The sequence below is a fragment of the Ambystoma mexicanum genome, chromosome 3p, assembly GCF_040938575.1.
Source record: "Ambystoma mexicanum isolate Mex_15411 chromosome 3p, UKY_AmexF1_1, whole genome shotgun sequence".
Lineage (NCBI taxonomy): Eukaryota > Metazoa > Chordata > Amphibia > Caudata > Ambystomatidae > Ambystoma > Ambystoma mexicanum.
The window spans coordinates 126,089,532-126,114,040 of NC_090925.1; positions in this window are offsets into that span (position 1 = coordinate 126,089,532).

Below are 24,509 nucleotides of genomic sequence, written 5' to 3' on the forward strand. Positions count from 1 at the left end.
TATGATCTCACACAAGCTTAATTAGCCTATGTGTCAGTCAAATATAGCATGCCAAAATAAAGTCATTTGGGCTTGGTGATTGATAAGCAACCCAGCCAATTGGAGACTGGGAGGGATTATATGTTAGTTAAGAGAGCCAATGGGAAATGTATCTTGAATTTGCATGAAAAAATGAGGTCATTGAAATAGGCCTATACAAGTACCATGTGATTTCTGCTCACTGCTGCGGTTTATGGTGTCCTGTGAACATACAATAAAGATGATTTTGAAAACAGCCCGGGCGTCCGCCTGCCTCCTTGCCCAGTGTCCTGTCTCCACTGCCTTATCCACAGATATCAAAGCTTTATGAAGGACTGGGTCCTCCAGTTTAACAGGTATAACAAAACGAACAAGCTTTTGCATAGTTTCTTCCTTCAAATGTCCAGATTCACCCTGGGCTCTGCTCCTGTAAATAACAAGACTCTCTCAGAGCTTGTTTCTTCTAATACCCAGAGATCTGCTTCTCAGAATAACTATTCTCCCCCAGAGTTCAGATCTTTATAATACCCAGAATAAGAGTTAAGCTGTTGATAATATCCAGAGTTACTTAGAGATCTGCCACAGATAGCTAGATTCACTCAAGTATTTGAGTCTGACATTAGCAAGATTATCCAAGCCAAGAGTTATGCTCCTGATGATGCCTAGATTCCCTACAATTCCCCATACATGATGCCTCCTGCCTCCATCGAAGGCCCCCTCCCACCGCTGTCTCCTTGCCTGCACCAGGTTGGATTGGCACCCTTGCGGAGTTCGCAGTCCCAGGGGTGTCCACTGTTTGCCAGCCACCTCCCTTTGACCACCCCGCCTCAGTCCACAGGTCACAGCTGGGCACTTTGCACCCTGAAGTAAGCTGTGGCATACCCTATGCCATCCCGCCTCCACCAGCGGACACTCCGTTAGCTGCATCAGCACCCTCCATGCTCACCAACCTGGGCGCTTCACTACCCAGTGCCACTCTCCCCAAGGGTACAACCTGAGTGCCACAGTACTCGCCACCCTCCTTTACTGACATGGCCAGCAATCTCACGGTACAATACCTGGGCGCACCCCGACTACACAGACTCTGAGACCTAACGCTCACCATCACTACCGCCACACACCACACTACCCCCAGGGCCCCAAGACCCAGATCAAGGACCCATCCTCCCCCACTAACGCCCAAGACGCAGCACTCTGCAGTACCTACTAGTACAGCAATTACCTCCCAGCAAATAGAATCCCTTAAGTGCGCGCTAATCAATGTGAGATCCCTTGGTGCGCATGCGGTTGAAATACATGACCTCATCCTTGAGCTACATCTTGATATCCTAGCCACCACTAAGTCCTGGCTCTATGATGCCTCAGGCCCCCTGCTCTACATGACCAATCCACCTAACCACGATCTACAGATCAGTCCATCTTGACGCAATCGGAGGTGGAGTAGCCCTCATAGCAAAATCCTCTCTAAAAATGAGGACCTGCCCACTACCTGCCACCCCAGGGTACGAAATACTACACGTGAAGCTGACCACTGACCCGCAAAATACATACAACTGCCTCTTGATCCATAGGCAACCTAACAGACCTAGCCTCCCTGATCTCAACATCCCTCTCCTAATCATGCCACTCATGAAACCACTTACCAAATATATCATCCTAGAAGACCTCGACCTCTGATACAATGATGCCACTGACCCCAAAGCAACCGTGCTTTCAGCTGTGCTTAGTGACATGAGTTTCGCCCAACTCATAACGGCCCCTACCCACTCCAAAGAACTCATCCTGGACTGGATACTCGCGGCCAATGCCAAATTCAACATAGCTACCATTGATCCGGTATCATGGTCTGATCACTTCCTCATCCTCTTCAATCTCTCGTTGTTGAAGCGCCCCAATACTCTTCCAACTCCACTGAGCCCTGTTCAAGTCTGCAACACGCGTAATCTAAAGCATGAGGATCTAAGGCCATCTCTCCTCGCTCAGCACCATTGCCCCATCCCAAAGTCACTCTGCACACAACTTTGCCAACCATTATCACGTCTGCCTGCTCCAGGCCCTCGACCGGCACGTGCCAATCAAATCTAAAAATCAAAAAACCAACAACACCTGGCTCACTGAGGAATTGGACCACCTACGCATGCAAAAGCGCTCAAGAACACCTATGTAAACAAAAACTCCCCTAAGAACTGCCAGATTGTCGCCACTGCAGCCTTAACTATAAAAAAGCGGTTTTCACCTGCAAATCTAATAGTTACAATGACAGAATCGCAAATCCCATCTCCAACAGTAATGAACTATTTGCAATTCTCAGAGAGCTGGAAACTCCCATCCCACCTACTGCTGGTACATGCGCTAATAAAGACTGGTGTACCACGATTCAAGATGCCCTCACTCATATAATTGGGTCATTAGTCACTAAAATCGGCACCAAAAAGGCCCTACTCGCTAACAAAGCACCTCTGCTTCACCCAGATGCCCCCCCAAGCGGGGCCTTCACCACCATTACCCCCCTTTTCACTTTTAGCCAAGTCACCAGGAGCAAGTAGCAGCCTCTATCAGGATGCTCACGCCTTCTAATTGTAAAGGTGACTCTTGCCCAGCCCACACAGTGAAGCTCTCTGCTCCTACACTCACTCCCATCATCACCGAGTTTGCCTAACGTATCTTTCTGAACAAGCATGGTGCCCTCTATCAGATCTGCCTGGGTTACCCCGCTATTAAAAAAAAACCTCCTTGGACCCCTCAATTCCCACCAAGTATCGGCCCATTGCCACAGTCCCGTTCCTACTAAATATTCTGAACCGCCTAGCCTACATCCAAGACCACCAGCTCTTAGAGAGCAACCATCTTCTCGGCATAAGGCAATCTGGTTTTTGCCCTAAGCACAGTACTGAAACGGCCCTACTGGGCTTAAAAATACAAATGGACTCATTTGACTCCGGCAAACTAGCTTTCCTCCTGCTGCTTGATCTCTCTGTGACCTGCTCGATCACAACATTCTGTGCCAACACCTCAGCCAGCACTTCCAATTCTCCCCCAAAACTACCCTGTGGGTTAAATCCTTTCTCACTGGTCGGACCACACCAGTGTTCATAGGGGATTCTACAACTAATGCTATCCCTGCCCCTTCGGCGTTCCTCAAGGATGATGTCTCTCACCCACCCTCTATAACACTTACACAAAACCCTCTTTGATCTCCTTGATGCTAGAAGGATCATCTACACCAACATTGCTGATGATACACACATCCTCTCACAGGCGATCATAACTCCGACACTACCAAAATCAATGCAGTCTAAAGCACAATCTCGAACTCAATGACTATGCATAATTTATGCTTCAATGACGAGAAAACCAAGCTCCTCATCATTGGCTCACCACACTGTCTCAGACACTGGACCCTACCGTCTCCTCTTTTTGTATTGACGGCACGTCCATCCCTGTTATGAAACAAATAAAAACATTGGGAGTATACCTGGATGCAGACCTATGCATGTCTAGATACATTAATGCCCTAGCAACATCCACCGCCTACACAGCCAGACTTACCTCTCTGAGAAGAAAGTTCCTCTCACCGAGCAACTGTCTCACACTTGCACGAGCACTGACCCTCTCGAAACATGACTATTGTAACTTCCTTCTCATGGGCACCTCGACCGCGAACATGTTCAAAATCCAACTACTCCAAAATAAAGCACTACGCTCTGCCCTTGGCCCCAAACACTCTGACCACATATCAGCCATCGGGTGCGATTCCAATTGGCTCCCTATCAAAGGCTGAGTGGAATTCAAAATGCTTTCCATTGCCCACCACTGCATATACAATTAGGCCCCCCTGTACCTCAATAATTGCATAACCAAAATTGCCTACGTGTGTGCTCTTAGATCTAGCATCTCGCTGCGCACCCACTGGTACAAGAGCAAAAGGGCAGGTGGAGTCAGTTTCTGCGTCACAGTACCCGCACTCTGGAAACAACTGCCCTCTGGCATGAGACGCAAACAATCATTCTCCACCTTCAAAAAAACAAGTTAAAACCTGGTTGTTTGATATATATGATTAACTGCTGTCCTCGGCCTCGTGCCCAGGCGACTACTATGCATTCTTCTTACCCATGTATTGTACCAATGCTGTGATACCTTCAGATCTGCGAGTTTAAAAAATGTAAAAAATAAATATTCATATTGATAATATACAGATTAATACAGAGTTCTGCTCCTAATTATTCAGAGACTCACCCTGAGCTTTTGATATAACACAGACAGACTCAGAGTTTTGCTATTGTTATAACTAGGAGGCGTTTAGAGCTCTGCTCCTTAACATGAGATTAATTTGAGTCCTTCCTTTGATAATGCCCACGCTGATTTAGACATTTGCTCAGTCCTCGAGCTCTGCTCCTGTTACATACTCACAGAGATCTTCTAACAGTTCACAGATGGGCCTACAGTTCTTGATAATAACCAGACTGTCACTCACAGCTCTGCTACTGATGAGGCTCAGAGCATTGCTTATGATACAACCCTTATATAAAGCTCACTTCTCATCACACACTCATCCAGTGATCTCTGCCTTACAATATAAATATTCACTCTGAATTCTGCAGCTGGAAATACTCATGTCCACTTATAGCATTCTCGTATTGATGCTCAGATTCTCCATCATGGGCTCTGGCATGGATTCATATGCTCATGAATAGCGTTGTCTGGCTGAAAAGCATTTTCGCTTTAGCCTGAAAACTGCATTTCTCCTCTAAACCAATCACTGTTCTTTGTGTCCTACTGCCCCATCCAATGACAGTTGTCTCCCTAAGCTCCACCACTGGTGACCATCTTCAAGGGCCTGCGGGACGAGGGCGCTCGTGACGATGCGTTCATGGACGTGCGGCATCACGTTGCCTTGCAAAAACAAACCTTGCTGTACACAATGAACTACACAACGTTAGATATCAAATTGTGGTTTCCACAAATCATTTTATGAACTATTTTCACAATTATGGTCACAACCATTACTTTTACAAAACTAGTGAGCCCGTGGACCATGGAATCGGAGACCCACAGAGCGAGAGGCGATCGTGACGTCGATGTGTCCACGGTCGCACAGCGTCATGTCGCCTAGCAGCGACAAGCAACACTGCATACAGTGGAGGATACGGCGAACGCCGGCTTTCGCAACTGGCGGGTACGATCAGATCTTTTCGCACAGCTAGCAGGTAAGGACCCAAGCAGATAGCAAGCAGTAAGCATGTAACATCTCAAAAAGAACTACTAGGGTGGAATGATTGACTGAGACTTTTGTTTTAACACCGTTAAAACTGCAAACCATCACCATAATGCCACAAGGTAGGCTTAATTTGTTTCTGTAACTACAGCAAAGTAAAGTGGAACTCCACACATGTGCGAATTGACAATTGGCATGAATAGATTTTGTTTTTTAATTATTATTTTTCAGAGTAATGGCGGTTAGACATACGTAAAGAGTATTAGCCACATGGCCATACAATCAGGTAAAAAAGTGACTTTATGTGAGACACAATATATTAAGATTTCCTTCTCGGATTTTCAAGCTATTCGACTACATTTGAATACGGTACGTTGGAATTGGATTTATAATTTTCATGTGAAATTAACCAATTATTATTGTACTTTCCACAACTTGAAATGTTGGTAGCAATGTTTACAAAGGATTTATATTCTGAAGTATATTATGATGTCTTTAACAAAATACTATAAACTAACATGTATGCATACAGTTCCCTAGCCCTGAAGACGGACATTGTCCGAAATGCATCGGCAATCACAATTAGTGGCACTGATTTTTTAGGATGCACTTTTTGCCTTCCAAAAATTGATGAAGACTTGGGGCTTAATGTGAACTAAAGAAGTCTTGTGCTTTTTATTTCAATGGAATACAAGATGAACAAACAGTGATGTCAGCAAAATTCCTTGCAGCTCCAGAGGAGAGCTGAATGTGAGAACACCTAGAACTAGATTAGGTTCTACTTCTTCTTTTCTCAGTTATTTGTAACCTTGTGCCTAGGTCTCAAGGTGTGCTCCGATAACTTTAAGTATTATCACGAAAACAGTCATCTAATATTTAGCGTTGCCCATCCACAGTCATCCATCTTCAGTTTTTTACCACATGTTTCAGTTTTGAGTCCTCTCATCTTGCTCTTTGAGTTTTTTGTCTATTTCAAGTTTTTTCAGATAAATGTTAGTTTTTTTCTGATTGTTCCTCTGTCGATCCTTGATCGACCACCGGCACCAGGGATCCGTTGTCTGCAAAGATCTCCTGTTATCGGCAGTTCTTTCTTCAAGTTTTGAAGGCCCAGACTTGGGCCTACTTTGCACCTTCTAAGATGTCCGAAGTGAAGAGGAACCTCTTCAAGATATGCGTGAAATGTGGACTACTCAATGTCTGTTGAGGATCGGCACCTCAAGTGCTTGTATTGCCTGCATCTGGACCACGATGAGGAAGGATGCAAGATTTGCCATGGTTTTTCGAGGAAGACTATAAAAGACTGTTGCAGCAGGCTGGTGGCATGGCTCAAGTTGGGGAAGGCTTCTCACTGGACCTCCGGGCACAGTCATGCCTCATCCAGGACTGGCCGTTCCCATGAACATGCTCCCTCTCAGAAGAGGTCGAGGTCCTTTGAGGATGCCCCTGCACAGGGGGGTCCAAATGAAGGCTTATCCCCACGCTACGGATCCCCCTAGGGTCGGTGCGGCTGTGGCACCCAGCCACTTTGTCGACATCCGTGGTGAACCTGCCAGTTAGGGGTGCTTGTTCCAAGAAGCTTGGATTGCCGTCCTTAGACAAGGCTATGAAGGATAAATACTCGGATGGCTCCCCTCGTCCACCGTTGACAACACCTTCATCGACCAAGATCACAACATAGTTGATTGCTTCGCCTTCCAGGACATCAACCCCATCGACAACCATGGTCCCCGTCGACAGCATCCACTCCGTCGATGACCATCACTACATCATGGAAATGGGGCCTTGCTACTTCCGTGGTCTCTGCCACCAAGACGAAGGTGACCTCACTAGTGTCATTGCCTCCATGGCCTACGACTTCAGCGGTGGCTCTTCCGACAGCCGCGGGAGTCGTGCCTGGTTATAGGCACCCATTATCGCTTCATTCCCGAAGGAGTCGGGTAGGACTAGGGAGCCCCCACCGCCTACAGAACCCCTCCCCAGATAAGGGAGTGTGTCCCCGACGATGCCAAGGGATTCTCTGAGGGGATCTGCATGCATCTACACGTGTTCTGATGATAATTTGCCTGAGGGCTACAACTCGGACCACGAAGGGGATCTTGGGATAGTTTCAATGGAGGGATCTCTGCGGGCCGAGCTGAATCCACCGTCTAGCCCAACGAGGCATTTCGGCCCAGAGCCGCTGCCGGCTAGTCCACTCACGCCTCAACCAATGCGCAGGGACATGTAATTGGACATCCTTACGGCCCTCCTCACTTTGGTGTCGGAGATACAACAAAGGCTGCCTGCTACCCCTGTGCCTGTCCCAACCCAAAGTCCTCTGAGGCAACCGGCCAGATGCCCTTCCACTCGAATCACTTCACTCGTTGTACATCGGGAGAGAGCAGGGCCGGAACAGATCGTGCAGAACATTATAGTACAGAAACTTGTTGTGTAAAAGGAGCTAAGCCCGTCGCTGCACTGAGGGCGCTGTGACTGCTCTCACTGCTAATTTGGAGAATATTGAGCGAGCTGTGCTCTTCACCTAAACTCCATTGTTTCTGTGGCCTTAAGGACATTGGCTCCGTAAAATTCTGACTGCCGTTTTGGCAAACAGATTAAGGAAAGTCGTAGGCAAATTGATACACCCTGACCAGACGGGCTATGTCCCAAATAGGAACATATCCAATAATCTCAGAAGGCTCCATAGAGTCATTGAATATGGAAACAAAAGCGAGGACGAATTGGCAATTGTATCGTTGGATGCAATAAAGGCCTTCGACTCGGTCAAATGCCCATGGTTGTTGGCGTCGATGGCTGGCTATGGGATGGGTCCAGGATATCTACAGTGGGCAAAAATGTTATATAGTGAACCGCTGGCCAGTGTTAAAACAGGGTCAGTGGTATCGGAAAGGTGGAAGCTCTGTAGAGGAACCAGGCAAGGTTGCCCATGGTCCCCTATGCTCTATGTATTGGCCCTGGAACCCCCAGCTATCTATTTAAGGCAACAATATGACATGATAGGCATCCCTGTGGGAGGTGAACGACACCTGATATCATTATATGTAGATGACATACTATTGTACTTGCGATATCCAGAGGAAAACCTCCAATAGGTCTTGGAGGTGATGGGAAGATATACAGGAATTTCCGGTATAGCGGTGAACCCTCAGAAGTCTAGCATGTTTCCATTGGGTGGATATAAAGGGATCCCCTTGGAACATTTACCGGTGTTGCAAGTACCATGGGCAGCTAGCACATTTCGCTATCTAGGAATAGATATATATCACGCAGTGGAAGAAGAGCATAAGCACAATACAGAAGTAGCCATCATGAAAATGGAGAATTGTATGCGGTTCTGGGTAAAGCTGCCCTTAGCAATGATGGGACGTAGTGCAATGTTAAAGATGGTGGTCTTGCCCCGGCTCCTGCACTACTTCGGGAATATCCCGTATTTGATACCAAAGAAGTTCTTTAGTAGACTGGCCAGCATGTGCAGGCACTTCCTGTGGCAGGGTACACGAAACAGAGTGGCCCTCTGGAAGCTACAGAACTTTTATGAGAAGGGGGGTATAAAGCTGCCTAATTATGAAGTTTATTATATTGCAAGCCAGCTGCAATATGTGGCCAAATGGCTCTCAGACGAGGTGACCTCTGAAACCAGGCTGTTCAGGCAGGACTGTGCCCCATTCTATCTGAAGGAGATTATATGGCTGCCCCAGGCAGTAATGGATGGGTGCCTAAAGATGATGGTGCTAGGATGGAAGATGTGGCGGAGGGCTTGTCAACTGATGGGGAACCCATGGCCGTGCTCCCCTCAGGTACCACTGGTTGCATTGGCGGGTGGAGAAGAGCAACTGAGGATGATAATTAGAAACCACTGGGAGCGGGCTGGTATAGCGACAATGGGGGATATTTGGCAGGAGGGGACCATAACGGATTTTGGGGAGTTAGGGGCGGAAACTGGGTTACACACTAGCCAGTATATCACGTAGCACAGACTGGTGTGGAAGATTAAGAGAACGTGATCCGAACCGGTGCTTGAGGAAGAACCAGATGCTACCATAGACATAATATACAACATAGCAGAGGGGGAACACGAAATATCTAGAATATACGAAATGATGATGTCCAAGGTGGGAAAGGAGGTGATGCAATTGAGACTAGAATGGGAGGAGGAAGTAGGAACCCCGATGGAGGATGGGATGTGGGAACGTGTGCAAGGGTATCACAAGAGGGTGTCGAGGAACGCAAGACTTAAGCAGATGCAATTATATATTACACATAGGGCGTATCTGACACCCCAGAGGATAGCCAAGTTCAAGAATGCAGGACGACAGGCATGCCCTAAGTGTGATGAAGAGAACGCAGGCATGGTGCATATGTTTTGGTCCTGCCCAGTTGTCGAGCGCTTCTGGGGCGAGATTGCACGCAAATTAGCAGAAAAAGGTATCAAGATCGTGGTGGATACTGTGTGGGCCTGCCTGTTAGGGGGGTTCCCTAGGCCACAGAAACTTAGGCATGTAAGCAAACTGAAAGATCTGGCATATGCGCTTGCAAAGAGGAGAATTGCTATGGGGTGGAAGATGTGCCACAAACCACGATTGGAAGTATGGTGGAAAGACCTGCAGAAATGGGCGGAAGCGGAAACCATGGTATGGCTAGAAGCTAGCAGTGCTGGGGGGGAGGAGGAAACCGAGACCCTGATGACCTGGAAACTACTGATAGCAGAACTATTTGGGCCAATGCACGACCCATTGGATCCCACGGAAAGGAATACCCCATCACAGGATGCAGAAATAGAACACTAGTGAAAGCAGGCTCGGAACAGGGGGTGGGTAAAAGGAGGCAGTGAACAAGATTGAAAATGTATAATTGAATGTTATTGTACACACTGCAAGTTTGGTTTGTATTGTTTGGTTAAATATTCAATAAAAATGTTTTTTTAAAATTAAAATTAAGAACATTGGCTCCGCCCACTGGAGGACGGCAAGGGATGAAAACAGCATACTTTCACCCTTGCTGCGTTAAGCCCGTTGCTGCACTAAGGGCATCACGATTGCTGTTTGGGCTGTTTGGCTGGTCGCGGGCCACGCTGTGAAGGCACAGCTTTCCTCAACGTGACGAATTCCACTGGAGTACCGCCAACGGGAAGTGTAAACTCTTTGACTTTCATGGTAAAGTGTTCAACCTTGTTACTACGGTGAGAGTCACTATTAACAATCTTAACGGTTCCAATATAGACATTGGAAACTTTATAGCACTGCCCTGTTGATTGCTGTTCGCTGACAGAGCGGGGGTGGGGGAGAGTCGGACTGGGGAATCTCCTTAAGCTGTCGGGCGTGCCCTGTCCCTGATCGTAGCAATCCGAAGTCTTCCGGTGTGAATTCAGTGTTATAATATATTTTATGGAATCACTCCTCTGTGGTGCCCACATATGGTTGGGGGCTGCGAGGATCTCTCCCCCATCTTGCGGAAGAAGCCACATGCTCTTGTAATCGTTATTTATACACACTGGTCTTTAGGACATTATCTAATGATTTACCATTACCTGAAAGTTTAAATACGATTCACCCTCCTTTTATGACTACTTGCTTGATATTTGATACTTATTTTATGGTAAGATTGCAATTAACTATTGTGTTTTATACGGCATGAATAATTGGTATATATTCTTTTTGCTATATATTACGATTTTGACTTGTGAAAAGTTTATAGAATTTGCATTTCAATGTTTACATCATATTGAACCTTAGCTGCTGATTTCTGAACTGAAATAGAAATCCTTTAGATATAGAAATCTTTAACTTGGCACTGAGTATACCTTTTGCTCCGGTGTCTTCCAAGCATATAATTGCACTGTGAAGTTTACCTCCCAATGGGAGGGTTACCGAAGACTGCCACCGTACAAACATCTTAGCACTTGAGCCCTTTTTTTGGGGTAATTAGACCCTTTTTGGCTATCTAAATTTCTTTTTTCTAGTTACAGGTTGCTCTATTAAGATATTAGTCATTCACAATATAATATTTTATATGTAAATCTCTTCCATCTCTGAAAGTGTGGTATATTGGGAAATATATACATAGTGGCACTTACGGATGTACATTAATTTTGATTTAAATTACCTTGGAAAAATTCTAACTTACATCTACTCCATTTCATTTTAGATAACTCACCCATCTGATCGTATTAAGGATGGCTCCTAAATTGCGCTCGCAAAATCAAAAGGTGAAAAAATGTAAAGTTATTACAACCGAAAATAAAAATAAATCGATAAATGGGATAGGGAAACGAGGAAAAATACAAAGGGATAGTAAACATAATAATACTAACCATTCTACAAATGGAAAATCTACATTGGATCAACCAAAGATCTTGAGCTTTCTCACTAAAGGGGACAAACGTAAAGAAAAACGAAAGGATGATACACCAAAGGGACCCGAGAATAGCTCTATGATCAACAATAATTCTCTTTTAAATTTGATGCATGATTTTAGACAATCTTTGGGACTAAACCCAGGCTCTATTGCACCACAAGAAGAGATTAGTATTGATAATATTGTATACATGGGTAATGTTATTGGTATAGATCTATCGGCCACTCCGGACTGGGTGAAATATGCCCAAACTGAAGAAGTAAGTATTGAGGGAGACGAGTCTTGGGGCGACTCAGACAGTCATAATGGTAGTTCACTAAATATAAGTTTGCAGAATATAATGGGAAAGTCATTAAATCTGAACAAAAAGTTTGATGCCATAACAACTACCATGGATATGATGCTTGCAGTATGCACAAAATTAATGCAAGATCAAGATGAGATCACAAATCTGGTCATTGAAACAGTAGAGAACACAAGAGCTCTGGGGGTAATGATTGAGGATATAAAAGAAATCCCAAAGAAAGTATTGAAGATTGAACATGGGGAGGTAGAGGAAAAATCAGGGGCTCTGAGTGAGCTTTGCTTGATAATTGATAACGAAGTTGACAATCTGAACACGCATGAGATAGAAAAGGATGGGTTGGAGGGGAGTAAACCCGAGAACATAGAAATTAACAACAACGACAGTATCATGGAAGAAGATTTGAACCCTCCCCATGGATCTAAGAAGCGTACAAGACACAAACAAAAAAATAATAAAGGTAATAAAAGTAGGGGTAACATAGTAAGAATAAGTAAGAAGAAGCGCACAAAAAGAAATAGTACAGCTCTCGCGGAAACGTCCCCAACCGATATTGAATGCATGGAGGTAGGGGATAAATTTGAGCTCTCAAATAATCGTAACAAAACCAGTGATAATAACAGGATTTCAACTAAAAAAGAGGGCACTCTAGAAAATGGCTGAAAAGTAATCCTCATGAACCTGTAGAAATAGAAAGTGAAGATGTGGAGGATGAAGGAAAGAACGAGAGATGTTTGAATAGCGAAATTGAAGATAAAGAAATAAATGAAGAGTGAAATGATTTCAGATGCCTAAATATACCAATAAGTAGAGGTGCATTATCCCTCAAAATACATGAAAAGGAGATATACATAAGGGAAATGGAAAGATTGGCTATGTATAAAAATCAAAATAAGAGTAACGTCATTGAGCAAAAGCATGATAACTATATTCTGGGTAAGAGTACAATTACACACTATTAAATCATCAGATATTGATCTAGTAATATTACCAGAACAAGGAAGTTGGGAAAACTGGGTTATTGTTCGATTTGGCACCACAGTGATTGTAGACCTAATTAGTGAACACTCAAAACAATATGGGGCACTACATTTGAAATCCTTTTATGTAATAATTTTAAACCTGAGGTAAGTGTGCCCCCAAACATACCCCAGAAAATACAAGAGAGGGGCTGAAAATCCGGATTCATGGATCCCAGGCAGAATATTTTCCTGATTACTGAGATGAGGATCATGGAACGGGTCTTACTTTCCTCTCATGGAATAGTAGAGGTTTGAACTCCATCACTCATATGGATGGAATTAAACTATTAAAGGAAAGCGATATGTTTGCCGTACAGGAAAGCTGGGTGGGAGGAGACTTATTCCTGGACGGGTATAACATTGTTTGTAAAACGAATATTGGAGGAAATAAGGAGCGCTTGGCTGGAGGTTTATATATTGGGGCCAAAGATCATCTCCCCATCAGAATATATGAATGCTCTGTTTACTCCCCTTTTGTTATGTGTTCCACAGTCAGCAACATGGGCTTCCTTGGGGAAATTCTGATTATCAATGTATACTCACGCCCAGGTGGGGTAAACATGGTAAGTATAGGAGAGATAATAACAGCCACGATCGAAGGCTGGTTATTGCAATTCCCTGGATCTGAAGTACTAATTATGGGTGATTTCAATGCCTACTGCGATGTGTCCAACGAGGTGATGGATAAGTGGAACCAGTTATATGATGAGCTTATAAACATGGTACCCTCTGTGCTGGGAAATATGGACCCAATCGTGAATCTCAAACTTAAGTAACTAATGGAATCAGCTGGATGAAACAGTTTTTAAGCTGGGGGCTTAAATATTTAGAACCTGATGAAGGGATTCACAATAAAGATACTTGGTCAAATGGAACAACTAGCTCACGATTGGATTATATGTTTGTTAGCAAGGGGATTGTCAGGATCCGAGTTGCCCACGTAGTGTAGTGGACAAGTTCTTCCACCTGATGTACCCCTCTGGTGTTGTAATCAGACAACCAGAGCAGCTAATCAGAGGAAAGAAGGATACCAGATGAGACCCAGGTGTTGCACTAGGAGACTGCTTCCACAGGATCAATGTCGTAGAAGCCGATGTCGAGAAGGCAAGATGAGATTCGTAGGACAGGAACACACAGTGAACCTACAAGCAAAGTGCAAGGTTTAATCACAAGGTGCATATGCAGGACAACCACTCTTTTGGAACCCAAAACGTAGTTTGCAATGGTACACAGTTAGAGGAGATGCATAAATGGTAGTACTGATGCTGTCCTAGTCAATACATATCTAGGCCCCCTCCCCTTATCCGAGGCTAAATCAAATAAACAAGAAACCCCTTACCGGCTTACCGGAGTAAAGTCTGTGCAGTCTTTGGAAGTTCCAAGCAGAGAGGCAAGATGGGACAGGTCCGGTTTCCAAAGGAAAAAGCACAGCCTACCCCGACGGCACGAGGACGCCTAAGTACACTGAGGCAGTCTCTAGTCTGTGTACAAAAGTCAGTGTTCCAAATTATCCCAATATCTCAGATATCCAAAGTTCATATTTCCAAGTTCAGCAGATGAAGAAAAGCACTGTTCAGAAATGGTCGAGATCGAAGAGCGGCACAACAAGAGGGGCAGAAACAAGGCAGTTCCGTTAGCTTTCCATGGTCATAACACAGATCCAGCAGGCGCGTAGCAAGGGGCAATCCGAGGCGAAAGGCACAAGAGTTCCAGGAACAAGGAGGGGAAAAACAAGGGCAAGGAAACAAGGAAATACACAAGCAACTTTCGTAACGCCACTAATACAAATCAGAAGCACTGGGCAACAAGTGGGAGGTGCTTAAATACAGGTCATGTGACGATGTTACGTGCTACTCGACATTGACGATACCAGGAACAGGGAAGGACGGGATGCCAACGTTGCCATGCCAACTTCCAGGCACCTGGCTGCAGCGTTCTTAAAGAGCTATACGCGTATGGTCGTGGACCGATCGTACGTGTGGACATGACAGTATCCTCCCTCAAAGGAACCCTCACCCGCCGGGTGGACCAAAAACGTGCCAGAAGAACAGGGGCATGGATGTTATCTGTAGGTTCCCAGGTACGATCCTCCGGACCGTACCCTTTCCAATCGACCAGAAAGAGGCGTCTGCCCCGTCGAACTTTAGTATCCAAGATCTCTGCCACTTCGTATTCATCTGACCCTTGGACCTTGATAGGCAGAGGGCGCGAAGGCAGTCTGGCCGCTGGGTGACATGGTTTTACCAAGGATACATGAAACACCGGGTGTATTTTCCATGTAGCGGGAAGGTCCAAGCGGATAGTGGCTGGATTGATAACTTGTAAAACCTTGTAGGGGCCCACAAACCGAGGCAGCAGGGTTTTTCGGCCTGGAATGCGCATGTTTTTTGCAGATAACCACACCTTCATGCCTGGAAGATACTCCGGGGCCGGGGTACGGTGTGCATCAGCATGCTTTCTGGTCCGGTGCTGTGCCTGCAGCAGCTGTTTTCTAACAAAGACATGATTGTCTGATAGTTTTCGCAGGCATCCAAAGGCCGCAGGATTGTGTGGAGGCAAATCATTAATACTAGGCAAGGAGCGAGGATGTTGTTCATAGAGGGCAAAGAAGGGGGACAAGCGTGTTGTGGCATGTAGTGAATTGTTATAGGCAAATTCTGCCATGGGGAGAACAGAAACCCACGTATCCTGACGTTGAAAGGTAAGGCAACGTAGATACTGTTCCATGGTGGCGTTCAACCGCTCAGTTTGAGCATCAGTCTGGGGATGGTAAGCACTGGAATATCTGCCATCAATACCCAAGGTCATGGTCAAGGCTTTCCAGAAACGGGAAGTGAATTGGAACCTGCGGTCCGTAATTATTACCGAAGGCAGACCAAATAATCGAAACACGTTCCTTAAGAATAGTTCGGCCAGTGTTGGAGCGGTTGGTACACTACGACAGGGTACAAAAAGTGCCATTTTGGAGAAATAGTCGATAACGACCCAGATAGTGTCATACCCCTCGACCAATGGAAGCTCCACAACAAAATCCATAGAATTCATTTTCCAAGGAGTGTCAGGTAAAGGCATAGGTTGCAACAAACCCACAGGTTTACCACGTTGATGCTTGCACTGAGCACACACAGCACAGGAGGTTACATAATTCTTAATGTCCCGAGCCATAGAAGGCCACCAGCACTATCTTCTCAAAAGGTCTAGAGTTTTCTGCATTCCCGGATGCGCAGTCGTGGCACCATTGCAAGGCTGTATTCCGTGTGTCTGAATCAGGTAGATAGAGCTTTCCCTGTTTGTATGGCAAAGAACAAATGATCTCCAATCCGTGGGTAGAGACTTCTGGAGGACTGGTGGGGACCCATTTCTGGATCGAAGCCTTTAGGGAGGGACGTAACGTACACCCACACACTACTTGATTCGGTAACAACAGGGCACCCTGAAGATTGGATGGTTCGGAATCTCCATGGAGACGAGAGAGGGCCTTGGAGTTCAAAGATCCTGGACGATAAGTAATGGTAAAATTGAACATGGCAAAGAACTCATGCCATGTAGCATGGCGTGCCGTGATACATTTCACTGATTGAAGGGCTAAGAGGTTCCTGTGGTCAGTGAACACTTGAACCGGTTCAGGGGTGCCCAGGAGATGATGTCTCCATAACATAAAGGCATCCCTAACGGCCAAAAGTTCCCTCTCAGTGATAGTATAGTTTCTCTCATAGGGTGTGAGTTTTCTGGAATGGTAGGCAACCGGGTGCAAACCAGCGGTCTCCGGGCAATGTTGTGATAAGATTGCTCCTAAGGCAATGTCGGAAGCATCGGCTTCCACAATGAATGGCAGGGATGGGTTTGGATGCTGGAGCACTGGTGCTGAGGTGAAAGCGGATTTCAAGGTCTCGAAGGCCTGTTGAGCCTCCTGATTCCACTTAAACTCGCGCTTGCTGCTGGTTAATTCTGTAAGCGGAGACACAATAGCAGAGAACCCATGGACAAAACGACGATAAAAATTTGCAAAACCTAGAAATGATTGCAGGGCTTTTCGTGTGTTAGGGCAGGGCCAATCCAATATGGCCGCTACTTTGGACCTACTCATCTGTATCCCTTGGCTAGTGATATTATAGCCCAGGAATTCCAACTCGGACACATGGAACATGCACTTATCCAATTTGGCGTATAGGTTATTTTCTCTTAATCTTTGGAGCACACTAGAAACATGAGTGACATGAGTGGAGATAGATGGCGAGTAAATCAATATGTCATCTAAATAAACGACTAGGTACTGGTCCAACATGTCGTGAAAAACCTCATTGATAAAATATTGGAAGGTCGCCGGAGCGTTACATAGGCCAAATGGCATGACACAGTACACAAAAAGACCATACTTGGTCTTGAAGGCGGTCTTCCACTCGTCACCCTGACGTATACGCACCAAGTTATATGCCCCCCTCAAATCCAGTTTAGTGAAGAGCTTAGCTGAACCCAATTGGTCTAAAAAGACCGAAATCAAAGGAATGGGGTATTGATTCCGGACAGTGACCGCATTTAGTTCCCTGTAGTCGACACATGGGCGGAGATCCCCTTCTCTTTTGGGGACGAAGAACATAGGGGAGGTAGCAGGAGAAAGTGAAGGTCGAATGAAGCCAGACTTCAACGACTTCTCAATGTACTCCTTCAAGATTAAATCCTCCTTTGGGGTCAGGGAATAAATATGCCCGGACGGAATCTTGGCTCCGGGGACAAGCTCAATTGGGCAGTCATAAGACCGGTGCGGTGGAAGCAGATCCGCCCTACGGGCGTCAAAGACATCACATCCCAATATTCCTTATACATAGGAGGAAGTACAGTGTTACTAACCGCCCCTACGGTATGAACATTTTCTGAGAGTATCTGACTCGGACTGACCGTGTTTAAGTGGGTTGTTAAACAATTGTTTCCGCAATTGTCAGAGAAAAAACTAATCTCTCCAGAATGCCAATCCATGGAGGGGTTGTGCAACCTCAACCAAGGTAAACCTAGAATAATCTTGAACTGTGGTTCAGCTATCAAATCGAACGTTATAACCTCCTGATGGCCACACTCCGTAGTCATGACGCGATCGGTCGTACGTTCTGTTACCAGACCAGATATTAACGAAGGACCGTCAACTGCGTTCACCTCTTCAGGACATGATTTGGGAACCACTGGTAAACCCAGTTCTTTAGCATAAGAAGCATCCACATAGTTTCCTGTAGCTCCTGATTCCAAAATCACCACCACATCAAGTTTCTCAAGTTCAACAGCAGAAAGAGAAACCGACAAGCAGTAGGGGCTATATAACGTGGGACCAACAGAGGAACCACCCGGCGTCTGGATCCCTTCAGTCACCGGGTTTTGGCGTTTCCCTGTTTCTTGGTGGGTTTTTTAAGACATTCTCGCAGCAAATGGTCTGATGATCCACAATAGTAACATAAACCATTCTTTCTCCGATGTCCCTGACTTCGGTGGATAAGGGGGCCCTAACTGCCCCTATCTGCCTGGGCTCAGTGGATCCAGGAGCAGGTAGAGGGGATGCAGGGACAACTGGAGGTATCCCTCTCTTTTCTCCCTTCCTAGCTGCCTGTCGAGAATTGATCTGGAGAACCGAAACCAACAGTTTGTTGACAGCCGTGGGTACTACGGGTACTGTAGATAGGGTGTCCTTAAGGGAGTCTGATAGGCTTTTATAAAACAAAGAGGCCTTCTTCTTTTGGGGCCCCCCTGTCTCTGCCACAAGCTGATTGAACTTGGCTAAATATGATAATAGGGACATCTTCCCCTGCTGAAGACCAAGTAGTTCCAGATCAGTGGTCTGTGTGGCATAACGTGTGTCAAATACTCGACTCATAGTGTCGATCAAAGCATCACAGTTATAGAGAAGATGACTCCCTTCCTCCAGTAACGGATTAGCCCAAGCAGCTGCCGTTCCCCCCAAGTGAGACCACAGCAATGCTGCCTTAGTAGTAGAATCCGGGAAGGAAGCAGGGCGGCACAGAAAGTGCAGCCTACACTGATTCAAAAAGGTTAGGAAAGCCTTGGGGTCACCATTGAAGCATTCCGGTGGGGCTAAGGGAAACTGGACGGTCATATAAACAGGTCCAGTACCCTGTTGTGGAGGCACCACACCCGAGCCGGAAGCTATAGCGGGGGCGGGAGCTTCGGCCCCAAGGGGTTGAAAACCTGCTTGCAACTCGTCTATGCGACGTTGCGTAGCTGTATGAGCCACCGTCATATCGTTACGCAAATCTGCCACTGGTTGCATAATAGTGGCCAATGCCTCATTGGTATCCATAGTAAGGCTTCTGATTATGTCAGGATCCTAGTTGCCCACGTAGTGTAGTGGATGAGTTCTTCCACCTGATGTACCCCTCTGGTGTTGTAAGCAGACAACCAGAGCAGCTAATCAGAGGAAAGAAGGATACCAGATGGGACCCAGGTGTTGCACTAGGAGACTGCTTCCACAGGATCAATGTCGTAGAAGCCGATGTCGATAAGGCAAGACGAGATGCGTAGGACAGGAACACACAGTGAACCTACAAGCAAAGTGCGAGGATTAATCACAAGGTGCATATGCAGGACAACCACTCTTTTGGAACCCAAAATGTAGTTTGCAATGGTATACAGTTAGAGGAGATGCATAAATGGTAGTACTGATGCTGTCCTAGTCAATACATATCTAGGCCCCCTCCCCTTATCCGAGGCTAAATCAAATAAACAAGAAACCCCTTACCGGCTTACCGGAGTAAAGTCTGTGCAGTCTTTGGAAGTTCCAAGCAGAGAGGCAAGATGGGACAGGTCCGGTTTCCAGAGGAAAAAGCACAGCCTACCCCGACGGCACGAGGACGCCTAAGTACACTGAGGCAGTCTCTAGTCCGTGTACGAAAAACAGTGTTCCAAATTATCCCAAAATCTCAGATATCCAAAGTTCATAACTTCCAAGTTCAGCAGATGAAGAAAAGCACTGTTCAGAAATGGTCGAGATCGAAGCGCGGTACAACAAGAGGGGCAGAAACAAGACAGTTCAGTTAGCTTTCCGTGGTCATAACACAGATCCAGCAGGCGCGTAGCAAGGGGCAATCCGAGGCAAAAATCCAATAAACGGTCCGGGTCAAGGCACAAGAGTTCCAGGAACAAGGAGGGGAAAAACAAGGGCAAGGAAACAAGGAAATACACAAGCAACTTTCATAACGCCACTAATACAAATCAGAAGCACTGGGCAACTAGTGGGAGGTGCTTAAATACAGGTCATGTGACGACGTTACGTGCTACTCGACGTTGACGATACCAGGAACAGGGATGGGCAGGACGCCAACGTTGCCATGCCAACTTCCAGGCACCTGGCTGCAGCGTTCTTAAAGGGCTATACCCGTATTGTCGTGGACCGATCGTACGCGTGGACATGACAGGGATAAAGAAAATCATTGTATCCTTTCATCATATATCTACCCCGCTGAGCGATTACAAAGCACTCAGATGCAAACTTTTAAAAATAACCTCACATCAATGGGAGAGTGGTGATGATATGAACATCCAGAGCTTTGCGAGGGAAATAGGATCATATGGACCGCGAAAAATCTGGTAAAATTCGACATGTTTTATATACTTCCCAGGGAAGGCCAAGACATAATACTAAATGGCTTTAAGATTGTAGGTGACTTGCTGGGCATGATCCAAAAGGAAAATTGTAAACCGTGGATTAATCATAAATGTGGGGAACCGCATTTGAATAAGTATGATAGCCAAATAGAAGAGAAGAAAAAACAGAAGGATGAAATTAAGAATATTAAAAGAAACCCTACATTAACAGAAGAAGAAAAAATATTTACAATTAAAAATATTAAGACCAGGTTTAAAAATTGGTTAAAGGCACACAAACACAGTGTTCACAACGCAAATTGGAAGATCATATATGTGCTTTGCAAAACGCACAACTCCAAGAAATTTTGGAATCTCTACCGACAATATTTATTAGAAGATATGAATAAAGATACCAATGATGTAGGACAGAATGTATGGGAAAAATACATCTCTCAATTCCTCTATATGGAGGATAGATCTGACTCTATATATGGAGAGCGTGTGATAAATAGACATCTGATATTTCCCTATGAGGTCCCGATGGGTTGGCAAATATCGCATTGAAACACAATCCAAGAAAATTGGCAGTTTTTCTACATCTTATATTTTCTAATATTTGGGAAAGTGGGATTATTCCGGATAACTGGCATAAGGCGATGGTTGTCCCGATTCACAAAAAGGGGGATAGGAAAAACTCAGAGAACTATAACTTATTAGCCATGATCGATGGTAGTTGCAAGATATTAGTCTGCTTATTGATAGGTAGTATAATTATATGGAGTAATGAAAATTATCTCCTGCCTATCCAACAAAAAGGATTTCGAAAGAATCATGGCACTCTCGACAATCTGGTGATGCTAAAATATATAATTTCAGATACATTGGATAAAAAAGACACAAAATTGTATGCCTATTACATCGATTACTCAAAGGCGTTTAACTTCGTTGATACGGACATACTCTGGAAGAAATTGGCTGATAGGAAGCTATGCCCCACGATTCTATATTTCCTAAAAGAAATGCGCAGAGAAACCACTGTGGCCATTTGTTTGGGTAACGGTAAAAAGATCTCCCCAGAAATTAAAACAAACATAGGTCTCAAGCAGGGCTGCGTTACCTCCCGGTGTTTTACAATTTCTATGTGTTGGATATTTGGGATAGATTCATTGGAATAAATAATTTCCCTCCCAAAGTGGGAGGGTTTGGAATAAATGGTATCATGTATGCTAGACAAAACACTGGGGGGCTGCAGAAGATGCTTGAAATTTTACATCATTACTCTAAGTTAAGTATAAATATTAATAAAACTAAATTGATGCTTTTTGGGGAATCAAAAAGGAAAAAAGAACGAAAGGTCATATAGATGGAAGATCAATGCAAACATTCTTGAGGTAGTCGATATATATACCCCTATTTGTGGATACCTATAATGAACCAACCCTAGTGACTTCTATTTTGAGATGGTCGAGACAAAAGTTTGAAAAAATGGAATGTCATGAAAAAAACATGACAAACAAAGGTGGATTTTCCATTGAAGGCTACTTAGAAGTTTATAAGAGATGTATTATCCCCGGAGCCCTATATGCACTGGAATCGGTGGGGGTCACAGAAATGGAAAATCTTGGGAAATTAGAGGTAACATTGTGGAAACCCCTATTGGGACTCCCCAGATCAACCCCAATTGAAGCAATACAAAGTGAATTAGAGTTGGTATCTCTTAAAACGCTTCGGAAAATACGGTGCTGTAAGCTTTACATGTAGATTGCGTTAGGAGATGGGGAGGCAGTGAGTCTCATGGGTCTTATTGGTAAAAGTATGTACATGCAAGATAAACTGAACACATACTTGACCAATTTGAAAGGAGTAACGCTTTCTTCTCTCACGGAAATTAACATGAAGATGCCCTTAAAACTGGGAGAAATGAATGTGACTTACAATCATCTCAAAAGAAAGCTTTTGTGTGGGATGTACATTCAAATTTGTCTTATCGTTCCAAAAAGAAACGCTATTCCACCTATGCACTCCAAGGTATAAAACCTATGACTCCTAGACACTATCTGTTAAGACCGGAAACAGAAATTTGGTTCAATTTATTGTCCTCCTTAGATTTGAAATATTGCCATGCAGGGAATACACAGGGGCTTGGTCGGGTCTAGCTATGGAAGAAAGACTGTGTAGACATTGTAAAAGTTAGATAGAATCTATTAGACACATACTCACAGGATGTGAGAAATTGCAATAATGGTACTCTAGGGGCTATGGTTACTTTGTATGTGACCTACGAATGATTTTATCTGATCAGTCTTGGTCTGCCGTATACATGGCAGAAAATATGGTCTACATCTGTGCTGCCTTTTATATATGGAAGAGAGCAATCCCAAACAATTAAATCCATGGAGACGGGATGCCATGTCTTGAATAATATGAGGTCTTCTACAGAGCTAAGGAATAAATAATTGGATTTGAGGCACTCTGTGATGACGAAACATGCTCACTTGTAATATGAAATGTTCTGTGTAAATCTATTAAGTTCTTAATTTTAATTCATGCCATTTATTTTATATTTTACCTCTTATGTATTTTTAATTCTTATTGTAACATTGTTATATAGTGTATACGGTTTTAATTAACCAATTTGCACTTTAAATTACATTTTTTTTAAAAAGATGCCCTTCCAGGCCAAATCTTAAGGCAAGGGACCCTTCAGGCCCAAGACGTCAGCTGACTCCATGGCTTTCACTGCACTGGCCTGACACTCCTGTGGTGGAGGACCTGCCACACACCGACACCGGTACGTATACGGATGCTACTGCAACTCATACTGCCGAGTCTGACTATATACTGGCAGACATAGAGCCACTGGGCGCCGACGAGCCTGTCAGGGCCTCGCCACCAGATGAGGTCTTTTCTTTTCATGCCATGATTGCGAGGGCCTCTGCTCTTTTCAATTTGGTACCAGAGGAGACGGAGAAAGAGGGGTTCCTCTTCCAATGCCAGGAGTCTAGACTGAAGACAGTCATGTCGATCCCTCTGCTGGATGATGTCTGGGAGGAACTTTTGGCCCTGCTGAAGATGGCAAGTATCCCCCACACCCAAGTGAGAAAGGCTGGAGAAGAAGTACAGGACCCCTATGTGCTTGAGATCACAGCCTTATCCAGACTCTGTGGTGCCTGCTGCTCGTCGAACCCATCATCCTTGCCCGTGGTACCCCTCGACCAGGAGGGGAAGAAGCTTGATGCAGTGGGGAAGTGCATAATTTACACTGCTGCCTTTGTCAAGGCTGCTTATGCCCTGGACATCTTATCCCGCTACGACAGGGAGCTATGGTATAAACTCGGGCCCATTTTGGACTTCCTGCTGAAGGACAAGAAGGTTGAGTCCCTGGTCCTGTTCCAGGAAGGAGAGGTGGCCTTGGATCACGCCATCACAGAGGCTATGGACATCGCAGATACCAGTTTCTGCCAGATGGGAAATGGGGTGTCTCTCCGACACCAGGGCTGGCTGAAGGCCACTAACTTCAAGTCGGATGTCCAGTCGAAGGTGGTGGACATGCCCTTTGAAGGGGACCATCTGTTTAGCAAGACTGTGGATGAGTCTCTCCAGACTACTAAGACTGATACAGAGATGGCACGCTCGCTGGGGACATTGGAGCAGAGGAGGTAGTCTTCCTTTTGGTCCTCGAGGAGGGGGGGAGTGGAGTACGGCAGATCCTCCAAAGGGTATAGTACCCCCTATCGTCAGTCCTCCCGTTACACGTCCCAGGAGACCTACAGGGGCCGGTCACAGGCCTACAGCAGCAGAGGGCAGCGTCGTTGTCGCCCACAAGCCAGGATGCAGATGCCCAAGCAGGCCTGAATCGGCCGGGGATCAGGAGCCCGACTTCCTCACCCCAGTGCGAGGCCAGCTAGCGACAAGTGTAAGACCATCACCACAGACAAATGTGTGCTGGACGTTGTTCATCATGGGCACGCCTTGGAATTCCAATACAGGTATCCTCGCATTCCTCCTG